At 47.9% G+C, this 11,587-nt stretch overlaps 1 long non-coding RNA gene across 3 annotated transcripts; it reads right to left on the minus strand.

Moving 5' to 3' along the window:
- Window positions 1-419: 419 nt before the first annotated feature.
- On the minus strand, window positions 420-4,111 carry LOC146892383 (uncharacterized). 3 transcript variants are annotated; one of them, XR_015739239.1, is made up of 2 exons: window positions 4,012-4,111; window positions 420-1,114 (listed from the first exon to the last, which is right to left on the minus strand). It is a non-coding gene; the product is annotated as an uncharacterized LOC146892383 (long non-coding RNA). The 3 variants fall into 3 exon arrangements; XR_015004440.2 differs by having other exon boundaries at window positions 2,718-4,111; XR_015004439.2 differs by having other exon boundaries at window positions 1,790-4,111.
- Between the last annotated feature and the right edge of the window lie 7,476 nt (window positions 4,112-11,587).

Genomic DNA, 11,587 nt, shown 5'->3' on the forward strand with positions numbered 1-11,587 from the left:
TGGGTGACAAGCATGGGACCCACATGTAAGGACCCAAATGTAAGGAGGTATAAATATGCACTCAGAGAACAAACAGGAGGGCTGTAGGAGGTTGCAAAGTTAAAATTTTAAATATGATTAAAGTCCTATGGGGCCCCCAAACTGTAACCTTTGGGGTTATATATTTGGGGAGGTCTTTTTTTTTCTTTTTTTCATACTTGACAAGCATGCTATGCATTTCTTTTGAACAGAAAAGTCATTTACATTTTAAACTTCTGATGTGGGGGAGGGGGACGGATGGTACAGTGGTGGGGGTGGAACAGTCTGGGGTCTCAGTCAGGTTTGTTTCTCAGCCAGCTGAAGGATTAAAAAGCAGGTAAGCTCTGTGACCCACCAGGCTGCAGCAGAGAAATCCTAAACACCACAGCCCAAGTCAGCAGTTGAAGCAAGGCATTTATTGGGGTGAGGAGACACCACGCAGTGCATACACACAGGAAGGTTCCTCTGGAAAACCCGAGGGAGGACTCGGGAAGGTGGGAAGCCCAGTCTCTTTCTGAGGTCTGGAGGTTTTGAAGCCTTTAAAGTGTCTTATCCCAATAATTTAGGGTCGGTCAGTTTGAAGAGATAGTTGATTGTCCTGATCAGTCTTGAACTTGCGGAGCCAGTCCATCTGTGGGGCCAGCTGGTAGGAAACAGAAGCTGCTAGGCAGAGGCTGAGGAAGAAACTGGCAATCTCGGAAATTCTCCACCTTTATAACCTAGCCATGGCCCCTCTCCTTATCTGTCTGCACCCGGGGGTGTGTCTAACTCCTCGTCTCTATGCAGGGTCATCTAATTTTGTAGATAAACATGTAAGATCTAGTTCATAAGAGAGTGATTTAAAGTTACCTTCTACTGGAGAGCCAGGCAAACTGTCAAATGTTCTTGATGGGCAGTAACGTTCAATACAGAGAGGGCCTTTTCCACTTTCCTTTAAGTATTTACAATTCTTGAGGCTTTTTGTTTTGGTGGTTTTGGAAGTGTTTCTCTGTGACTCCAGGGTACCCTCGGACTCATGTCAAGACCGTCCTGCTTCAGCCTCCCACATGATGGGATTACAGGTGTGCACCACCGGGACCAGGTAGAACTTTTAATACTGGAAAAAAAAAAGTTTTTAAATGTGCTTCAATAGGGGACTTATTAAGGGGAGAGAGAGGTGACTGTGAGAGACCTCAGGCCCAAACAGGAGAAGCAGCAGGCCTTCTGGCCTGGCAACTAGCCAAGATAACTAAAAATCTTTCTCTAGGTGTCTGGGTTTGCAAAATCTGACTATTGCACGCCACACTTGGTAGAATGTTGCCCTAAAGATCGCTTTCAAAAATTTTCAAAGGCCTTCGCTTCCCTTGACCTGCTAGGGAAGGAAGCAAAGAGAGGCAAGCGTCCAAACAATCCCTGGGCAGCCCTGAGCTCCGTTGAAAGCAAAAACCCAGAGGCAGGCAGGTCGACTGCGCATCTCCTCCCCAGCATCCTGCTCCAGGGTCTAAAGCCACACTGCACCTGTGGCCTACGGAGACCTTACAGCTGCTAGGCTCCTTGGACAGCCGGGCTGTGCTAGGGCTCCGGGCTGGCAGCGAGCTTCTCTCGGGCTCCTGGCCTGAGGTCCAGCCCCAGCCACTGGCCCGGGAGCCACCCCTTTGTTTTCATAAAACACACGCTGCCTCTTTGGGCACATTTGCCAGTTGCCATGGGCCTTCTCTGTTTTGACACGAGTTAAGTGATTCTGAGCTGCAAATTCAATGTGTTGGGGGCCTCCCCGCTGCTGTCGCCTTACTCTGGGAAGATGGGGAGGTCCATTCTGTTCTCACGATTTTCCTCCAGTCTCCCGACCTTGGCGAGGTACCAGGTGCTTTCTCTAAGGCTACAGCCACGGGTTCTTCTTTTCCACTCTGAGAGGCTAATGTTGTTTTTTAAAATAATAAAATAGCGTCCCCAGCCTTCCCCAAGGACCAACTGAACCGGACCCTTTTTTTTTTCTCCTCCAGAATAGATGAAGCCACAGACCGAAGCCCTTTGGTTGCTTCTGCCAACTCCAAATGGGCTCAGACCCACAAAAACCGAAACTGGACCCTCTCCAGGAACTGGAGAAGGGAGGGTGGAGGCAGAACAGGACGGGACTCAAAGGTCCTTGCCAGCACCTAACAAAAAGCGAGGAGGGAGTCCCAGAGGACAGCAAGGGGTGTTGGAATCACAGAGACCTTCAAAACACCGTACACATTACACATCTAATCCTGCTCCCCAGTGTAACACGGAATGAAGTGGCACTCAGGACTTGGCTTAACACCAGGCTGCCCTGCAGGAAGTTTATTATTGCCGCTCCCTATGCGTGTAAACACACACACACACACACACACACACGCACGCATGCACACACGCATGCACACACGCACGCACGCACTAAACGCCAATAGCACTTCGTAAGATTTGTGACAACCCAAAATGCTATTATGTCCTAACACTCTTAAAGCATCAGGTGCCTCCTAGGTTTGAAAACTACTGTTAGATAATTTCCTAAAATACAGTCCAAAAGACATTAACTTGGTCTTTGAGATTATAAATAGGTATCAAATGAAAAGCGTTGTGGTCAGAATCATGCCCGGCTTCAAAAGGAGAACAGAAATTGCTATAAGACCCTTCAGAACCTTTAGTATATAAATCTGTTTGGGGATCACAAAGAGTGAGATAAATAGACAGACTCATACATTTAATCGCTGGTGGAATTCTTGGTTGTTGATGCGTTTTGTTTGTTTGGTTTTTCGGTGGGGGAGGTTGGACTCCAGTTAGGTGGAATTCACCTTCGATGACATAAGCACACTGTCTCCTCCAGAGTACTCTCGGGTACCTGTGTATCCAGTGCAATGTGACACCCAGGACCCAGCAGTCAAAAAGTCCTATGCAGGGTTGTTTTCCTGTCGCTTTTGTTTGTTTAATTGATTGGGTTTTTGTTTTTTCACAACAGAATCTCCCAATGAAGCCCAAACTAGCCCGGCTGCAGTCTCCAAGTGCGTGCACCACCAGGCCCAGCTTGTCCCTGCATCTTGATTGAACTGAAACACCTTAAGAACCCAGGCGAACAGAATGTGAAGACAACAGGAAGTTGGCTGGAGCTTCAGGAAGTCACCGCTAAGGTGGCCTCAGAGAGAAACCAGTGTGGTGAGCTCCTGACATGCGCAGGTGGTGAGCCGCTTCACAGAAAAGCCTGGCCGGTGCCTCTGGTTTGCACCGGTCAAGGAAACCAAAATAGCACAGGTAGCCCGGAGCCTTGTGTGTGCAGGAAAGTATTCAAACGCTGACAGATGGAATGGAGGCTAGCCCGGCAGCCTTGGCGTCCACAGTCTTGCCTGGGAGCTGGGTCACGGCAGCAACAGCAAAAGAGTGGAAATAAAAGCCCAGACAGATATAACAGCAGTGAACCAAGAGCCATCAGGTGCTCAGGAGGGAAGCTGAAGCCAGGAGACTGAGCAGAGCTGAACCAGCCCTGGAGCAGGCGCCCCTGTTGTGAAAAGCCAAAGGGGTGGAGTGTTCCAGTCCGGAGGATCAGGTTTCTCAACGTGGAAGCTGAAGCAGCGCACAGAACACAGGCTTTACTCCAAGGTCGGGGGTACAAAACCCTGCCGATTTCTACCCTAGAGGGTGCCAGCCAGGCGCACGCATTCCTCCCCAGGCAGTGACAGGGCTTCAGGGGCCATGGAGACCCTGTTGCTCCTTGAGTAAAATTAGGTGAGCAATCTGGGGGCAATCAGGGTCCCAGCCCCCCACCCAAACCATCCTCCTTCAGGGCTTGAAGATTTGAATTCTGCCTTCCGAGGCTCTATGCTCTGAAGTCTTTGCCTGAACAGTTTATAAACAATTGACTCTCAAATTTTTCCAGCTTAACTGGATGGGCTAGTGCCTGGGGCCACGCGCTCAAGACTACAGTTCCAAAGATAAAAAAGATAGGCCATCCAGGGTCCCTAACCCACCCCTGTTCAGGTCTGGTGGCCTGGAGGATCCTACCTCGGGCTGCTCCGCAGCCCAGGGTGGCAAAACACAAATAAACTTGGGTAATTCTTTTTCCTCTCACAGGCCTAGCTTATTAAAGTTGGATGACGGTAAACCAGTGACTAACTGGGTAATTAAAACCACAAGGCTAGGATCTCTGAGTCCTGTTCTCTTAGGCCAGCGCCCTCATCTTCCCCTCAGCAGAAAAGCCTTTGTGAATTTGAAACCCTCCATGGTGACCCCCACCTCCTGTTCATCCATGACTTCATCCCCACTCCCCCCCTGCCCGCTGGAAGGCTGAAGCACACCCCATACTCCTCTTGCCCTGCCCTCAGAGGAACACTGACAGGTTTCCAACCGACCAAAGCGACTCAGCCTAGCTTCCTGCCAGGGGCTGCTTAGCTCTTTCTGTTCCATGGAACTTTGGCTGCAACCACCAGGAGCCTCCCAGTTTCCTCAGGAGGGTGAGCTAGGAACTTCAAAGTGACAGGCCACAGCCAAGAAGCCCGAGTTACTTCAAAGACTGTATTTTCCTAGCCTGAATTGTCTGGAAGAATGTTTCTTCCTCACCTCTGAAACAACATGTGAAGTTTACAATGCCCTCCAAGGCTCTTCTGGGTTTCTCCCTTTAATTTAGGTTTAGGGCCTTCACGGGAATGCTCAATGGGAGTCCCCACCTGCCTTGGGCATGCTGCGGTGTCTCCCCATACCCAAGCCTTAGTCTCTGGCTTCCCTGCTTTCTTCTTTCTATCCAGACATCCTGCTCCCTCATGGAAGTGGCGAAGGGCTACACTTGGCATAGAAACGGTCCTGTGGTTGAAACTCGCCCCCAGCATCCACGTACTGGGAACTTACTGCCTAGTGAACAGTGTCCAGGGAGGCATCAGAACTGAAACCCCAGCCCCTCAGGAGGCTGGAGCAGGAAGATTCTGAGTTCAAGGCCAAGCTGGGTGACTTAGTAAGTCTAAGTCCAGACCTGGATACAGAGTGATACCCTATCTCAAAAAATAAAAATAAACAAAAGGAAGTATTAAAAGGACTTTTACAAAGGACCTTTACAAGATCTTTTAACAAGTTTACTCCCATGATCACTGTTGCAGTAGGTTGGCTCTCACGCATCATGAGTCCTTCAGCCATGTTACAATGCCGCAGGGAGACCCTAAACAGCTGCGGCCTGAGAAGCGTGCACTTCCCAGACTCCAGAGCCAGGAGCCAAATGAATTCTTTTTAAAAAATATTATTAATTATTGTGTGTATGCATATTGTCTAAGTGTGGCGTACATACAGAGGTTAGAGGACAACTCTGTGAAGCCGGCTCTCTCCCTCTATCTTTAAGAAGATTCTGGGAATCCTGCCAAATGATTTTTGTTCTTTATAAGTAACCCAGTCTGTGATGTTCTGTTATATCAGCCCAAAATGGACTAAGGCTGGTGTGCTACATGATTTTTATGTATTATCCTAGAATAGGTGTGTGAATGTTTTAATTTTTAAAAATAGGATCTGAGAATTGGCTTAGTGGGTAGAAGTGTTTGCAGTCACACAAATGAGTGTAAAAAATTAAGGAGAAAAATGAAAGTCACTGTACTCAAGATGGTATGTGTGTATGATTAGGCTGAATACATGCGGAGAAACTGTATACATGTGCTCAGTGTCTCAGGTCACCAGACACTAATGAGCTTCCGGTCCTCACAGTCTAAGTCATGGCAAGCCTGATGAACCCTCAGGAGACCTGCAGGCCGATAAAGTTGTTTGCAACAAACCCTGACAAATTCTAAACCAAACTCTAAAGTGTACAGATGGTCAGCCTGTGAAGTGGCCCCAAACTGTAGAGCTGTGCCAGGCGTCCCTACCGTCTAGGGGATGCTGAAGAGGCCAGCTTGGAACCTCTTTGTCACCGCTGTGTTTTCCCGACTGGGATGAGAAAGGCAGAGTGAGCCTGCTCTTCAGAAGATGCAGGGCTGTGACATCCAGCATGGCAGCCCCTCGGGGCCATCTCCTCTGCAGAGGTGGTTTTTCTCACCCTCCTTCATCCAAACGCATACGCCAATTTTAAAAAAATTGTTAAAATTAATCTTATTTAAAATGCTTAATTAAAAATCATGGAAAAGGAAATGAAAACAATTCTGAAGGTTGGTCCATATTGTACATCAGAGTCTCTTGTTCCCAGGAAGAAACATAAGCTGTAAGCAATTTTTTTTTTCAGTCCTGAGTTGCCATTACAGCAGTCAAAGAAAAAAGTTGCTGTCCAACCATCCATTAACAGACAGCTTTAAGCAAGCACAGTGTGAGCGACTGCCAGCTGCTGATGACGGGCTTCCAGAACAGAATGATATGCCTACAGGCAGTGATTGAGTATGATGACAGCAGCCAGTGTAGAGAAGGGTCAGTGGCTGGTTGGCTTATTTATTTTAAAATTGAAACCCACTAATCACTTACTTGAAGTAGCGGCAAATAGCAGCATTGTGGTTTCAGAAAGATTTCTGCCACATCCTGGCTAGTGGCAAGTAGTTTGTGTGTGTTCCTCGTTGTGTTCTATTTTTCTCAAGTTTGGATGTCACTGAGAAGTAAGCTCTAAGTTTAGGGGTACAGTTCTGAGGAGCTCCTTCTCGGCACCTCTCCAGCTTGCTACTCCTCTGAGGCCCTCTTGGCTGTTGTCTTCGTTGCTGTTCCTGTGAATAGACACTGTGATCCAGGCAGCTTACAAAAGAAAACATGTGTTTGGGAGTCTGCTTACAATTTAGAGCATATGTCTGAGACCGTCCTGGTGAGAAGCATGGCGGCAGGCAGGCGGGCATGGCGCTGGAGCAGCAGATGAGCCCTTATAGCCGATCCACAACCAGGAGGCAGAAAGACAGTTAGCTGGGAATGGTGGGAGCTTTTGAAACCTCAAAGCCCAACCCACTGATGCTCCTTCAACAAGGCTACACCTCCTAATCCTTCCGAAACGGTTCTACCAGCCAGAGACCAACTATTCAACTATAGGAGCCTATGGAGGCCACTCTCATCCAAACCACTGTAGATGCCTTCCAAGCAATGGGACTAAGCTCCACTCACAAGGGCTATCTATTGGCAACCAGTCAGAGAACCAGGCCCAGAGGATGGCTTCTTGTGGAAATGAACTACTTGGCCCCGAAGAAGGCCATAAGGGTCATGTTTGTGACATTTCTGACAAGACCACTGTCCATCCATTGCCAACAGCCACATTCCATTTGGTTTTATTCCATAAGGCCTAGCCTAGTGGTAATGATGCATCCCCATTGGTCCAGTACACTCTGGAACCAAGTGCAAACTCATCAAAACTGAAATTCTTTCTTTTACTGTAGTAATAGTTGTTCTTTTGTGTGTGTGCACGCACATGTATGTGTGTGTGTACAGATGTATGTGATGGGAGTGCATATACCCATATATGCACATGTGGAGGCCAGAGATCGAGGTTCAGTGTCTCCCTCTATTGTTTTCCACCTCATTTTTTGAGATAATGACTCTTACTGAAATGGGGGCTTGCAGTTTTGACCAGACTGGCTGGACATCGAGTCCCCAGCCCTCTGCTCTTCCCTCTCCATCACTCAAACCACAACATTTACGTCAGGCCTTGAGAGTTGATATGAGACCACTGTGAAGTTACCCACTGTGCCAGCTCCTCAGAACTTCTCATTTTTTTCTTGAGTAGTGGAGTCTGCATTGTGCCTGGCATGTTCTGGAATCCTCATTTATCTCCTTTCCTCTTTCTACAATGAATAGAGTATCTATGGATCATATCATGTGTCTTGGCTATTCACCATGTCAAGGCCAAGGGTTAATTCCTAGAGGTTTTCTTTCTGGATTAAGATTTTCAAGAGAAACAGAACCAATAGTAGGTAAGTGGATGGATGGATGGATGGATAGATAGACAGACACACAGATACATAGATGATAGCTACATAGATATATAGATGACAGATACATATATAGATGAATGATTGATAGATGATAGATAGATAGATAGATAGATAGATAGATAGATAGATAGACAGACAGACTCATTGTGAGGAACTGGTTCATGGGGTACAGAGGCTGAGAAGTCCCCAATCTGCCATCTGTAAGCTGGAGTTCCAGGAAAGCCAGTGCCTTAATTCAATCAAGTCTAAAGTTCCCTCCTGACCCCCAGATACCTGACGATGCAGCTCTAGGTCAGGGGCTAAAGAAGATGTTCCAGTCAAGTTGTGAAGCGAGATAAACATCCTTCTCTGCCTTGTACTAGCCAGGGTGTCCCTGGGCAGAGTAGAGAGCAGCAGTCACCACTGCCCATGCACACAATTTCCTGCTCCCCAACCCCACCAACACCGGCTCTGCAGCCCCTGCCCCACCTCCCACCTTCCAACCTGGCATGTCTTCCAGGCAGTGAAGGGTCAGAGCGCAGCTCCCACCATGGACCCCATCCTCTCTGCTCCTGCGGGTCTCTGGACCCTGGATCAGTCCATCCCAAAGGCTCGGGAAGCAGCTCAACGAGCAAGGGCCTGCCTGCAGCGTAAGCTTGATACCCGCAGAAAACCTGGGGTGCTAATGGCTGCTTGTGACCGCTGGCTGGAGTGAGAGGAGAGGGCAGACAAGTCCCCGAAGCTCATTGGCTAGCCTTCCTCGCTGAATGGATGAGAGCTTCAGATTCCGTGAGAGAGGCAGTCTTGAAAGAGAGAGAGGGGGCGGGTGGAGAATGACCAAGGAAAGATACCTACCATCTACCTCTGTTTCCCACAAGCTGTTGTACACATATACATCCTAGCAAGCACATATGCCACATACACACATCATACCACACACAGAGAGTTCATACGAGCAGTCAGGACTGGCAACAGATAATGCTCAAATGTCCTCCTGAGTTTCTCAAGTACGGTATCGAGTGAAGTGACTTTTTCAAGGGCACACAGCAGCTTTGGCCAGACAGAGGTGAGAGTGCAGAGCTTCTGACTAATCCAGGGTTTTGTCTACGACGCACAACTTCCTGGAGGCATTCACGGAGAACCTCACAGTAATCTAGAAGGTGGCAAGCGCATGACAAAGGCCAGTCACCACGCTAATCACAACCCTGTGTCATGCGCATGGGGTCTTCACACTGAAGTTTGTCACTCAGAAACCCCAGCCTCTCTGGGCAAGGGATTCTGTCTCCAGTTCTATAGTAACTGCAGTTTCCCTTAGGAGAGGAGGGAAGTGATGCACATATATGTGGAGACTTCTTTGTGCCTCAGTTTACCTCTTTTAGAAAAGGAGTAAAGTCCTCCCTGTGGCCCTGCATGTGGTGACCACATAAAGAAACTGTGAAACCCTAAGACAGGGAAACCTTTTCGTATCCATACAGATACCCTTAGAGTCCGGTTGCCATTGCCGGTATTTGAATAACCCTAGTGTCAAAATACCTTTATGGGACCTCTCCTAGCTTCCTCTCTCTTACACAAAGGGCTGCCCATCTTCTCTTGGGGTTCTGGGGAGCTGGTGGAATACCTCCTGAGGGTGACTTCAGACAGAATCCCAATTTTGCAGAACTGAATGAGGTAAAAAGCAGAAAGGTCTTCCCCTCCTCCTCTTTTGCTAACCTTGACTTGTCATGGTACCAGAATTATACCAAACATCTTACCTGTATTATCACATTTAATCCTCATCACAGACATAGTGACATAAACATACATAAAAAAATTAAATACCAGTTTAAACATGTTATGAGTCCATTTCACAGATGTGGAAAACGAGGCTTGGAAAATGTTAACCCCCTAAGGTCATCACATCTGCTCAACGACAGAGCTCTCCATGTCGCGGTACTTCCAGGGACACAGCTGTAATAAAGGGGCTGATGATGGACCACTGTTATTAAGTGTTTCCTCTTTCACTGTGAGATCTTCTTAATGGGAGTCTGAGGCAACTGAGGCAGATGGCAGAACGGCTGTGGTGGCGGGGACCACACTGCTGGGAAGCTGGCAGCTCAGGAGGGCCTGACCAAGCCTGGCCATGCTGTGAGCTATTTGAGTTATAAACCTCTTGAAGGGACATTAGCCCACCCAAACATGTACCTCTGGCCAAAGCCAGCCACCAAGGTCTAGACCCTTATCTGGACACTTCTTCCCACTGAGGCTGACTACCAAGATCCAGCCATTAAAAGCTCACCTAATTAACATGCCCAGTTAAAATTAAACACCTCATCCTAACACGGGGTTTCCCATTTTACCTTTATTAACTGCCATTTGCCCATGTGCCACATCTGTCCCGTCAATCCAGAGGCGGTCCTTTGTCTCCCTCAGGCAACTACGCCTGTCCCCTTTACCCTTGCCCCCCATTTCCTTCACCACCACCTTGTAGCCTGTTCTAACACGCCTACTCTCTTCTCTTAAAACTTACGTCTGCAACGTCATTTGTTGTTTTTCTGCCTGAGTCAGACAGCAGCCATTTTATCTTTTCTTCCCTGCGTAATAAAGGATCTCTGTGAAAACAGGTGTTCGGGTGTGGTATGTGCCTAATCCGGGATCTGGAAGAGTCCCCTTTACCTCTTAGTCTTCTGCTCTTGTGAGGGAAAAAAAAATACCATGAAAAACTGATACCCCCCAAGAACCTGTTGTGGGGTCAGGAGAGCAGTAGGGATGGAGAGTTAGGTGGGTGGGAAAAGGATCAGAGATTTTATTCTCATTTCCTGGTGGGGGGTGTGTGTGTGTGTGTGTCCTAGCCTGTACATCCACAAGTGGAGATTATTAGCCAACATCATGTGTCTTTATCTCTCTTGCCTTATATTTTTTTATTTCTTATTTTAATGTTATATTTTAATGTTATGAGTGTTTTGCCTGCATGTGCACCACACACATGCCCACTGCCTACAGTGTGCAGACAGAGAAGCATCAGATCCCCTGGGACTGGAGTCACACACAGCTGTGAGCTGCCATGTGGGTGCTGAGACTCTAACTTGGATCCTCTGGAAGGGCAGCCAGTGCTCTTAACCACTGAGCCTAACCCCTCTAACCAGTGCTCCAACCCCTCTCACTTTTATATTATTATTATTATTATTATTAATTATTATTTTGAGACAAGGTCTTTCACTAAACCTGGAGTTCGCTATTTCAGCTAGACTTGCTGACCAATGAGCCCCCAGGACACACAAATCTTTACCCCTGCCCAGTTACAAGTGTACGGTGCCATGTCCAATTTTGCATGGGGACTGGGGATCCAAACCCAGGTCCTCATGCGTGCACAAGCTTGTTACCCACTGAACCATCTCCCTACCTTCACTTCCTGTCATCTAAACAGTGTCCCCCCCACATGCACGCCAATTACAAACTGCCAACTACTTGCTCTCCCAAAGAGACTTCCTATTCAGTGGGACCCAACTCCAGGATTGCAAATCCAGTCAAGTTGAGACTGGAAAAAAGATGTGATCCCAGTCCTCCGCACACTCCCCAGCCCTTCTCTTCTGTCCTCGGGTTCACAAAAGCCCTCGGGGTCCTTGCTGAGTGATGCACACCTGTTTACCCTCATCCTATGCCCAGCTCAAGTCTCATTCCTTCATCACTGACAAAACTCACCCATCCAGTTATCCTACAGCCTCATAATCGCTTCCCAACCTTCATAAAGAGCCTAT

The sequence above is a fragment of the Myodes glareolus genome, chromosome 11 (assembly GCF_982192425.1).
Source record: "Myodes glareolus chromosome 11, mMyoGla1.1, whole genome shotgun sequence".
Classification (NCBI taxonomy): domain Eukaryota; kingdom Metazoa; phylum Chordata; class Mammalia; order Rodentia; family Cricetidae; genus Myodes; species Myodes glareolus.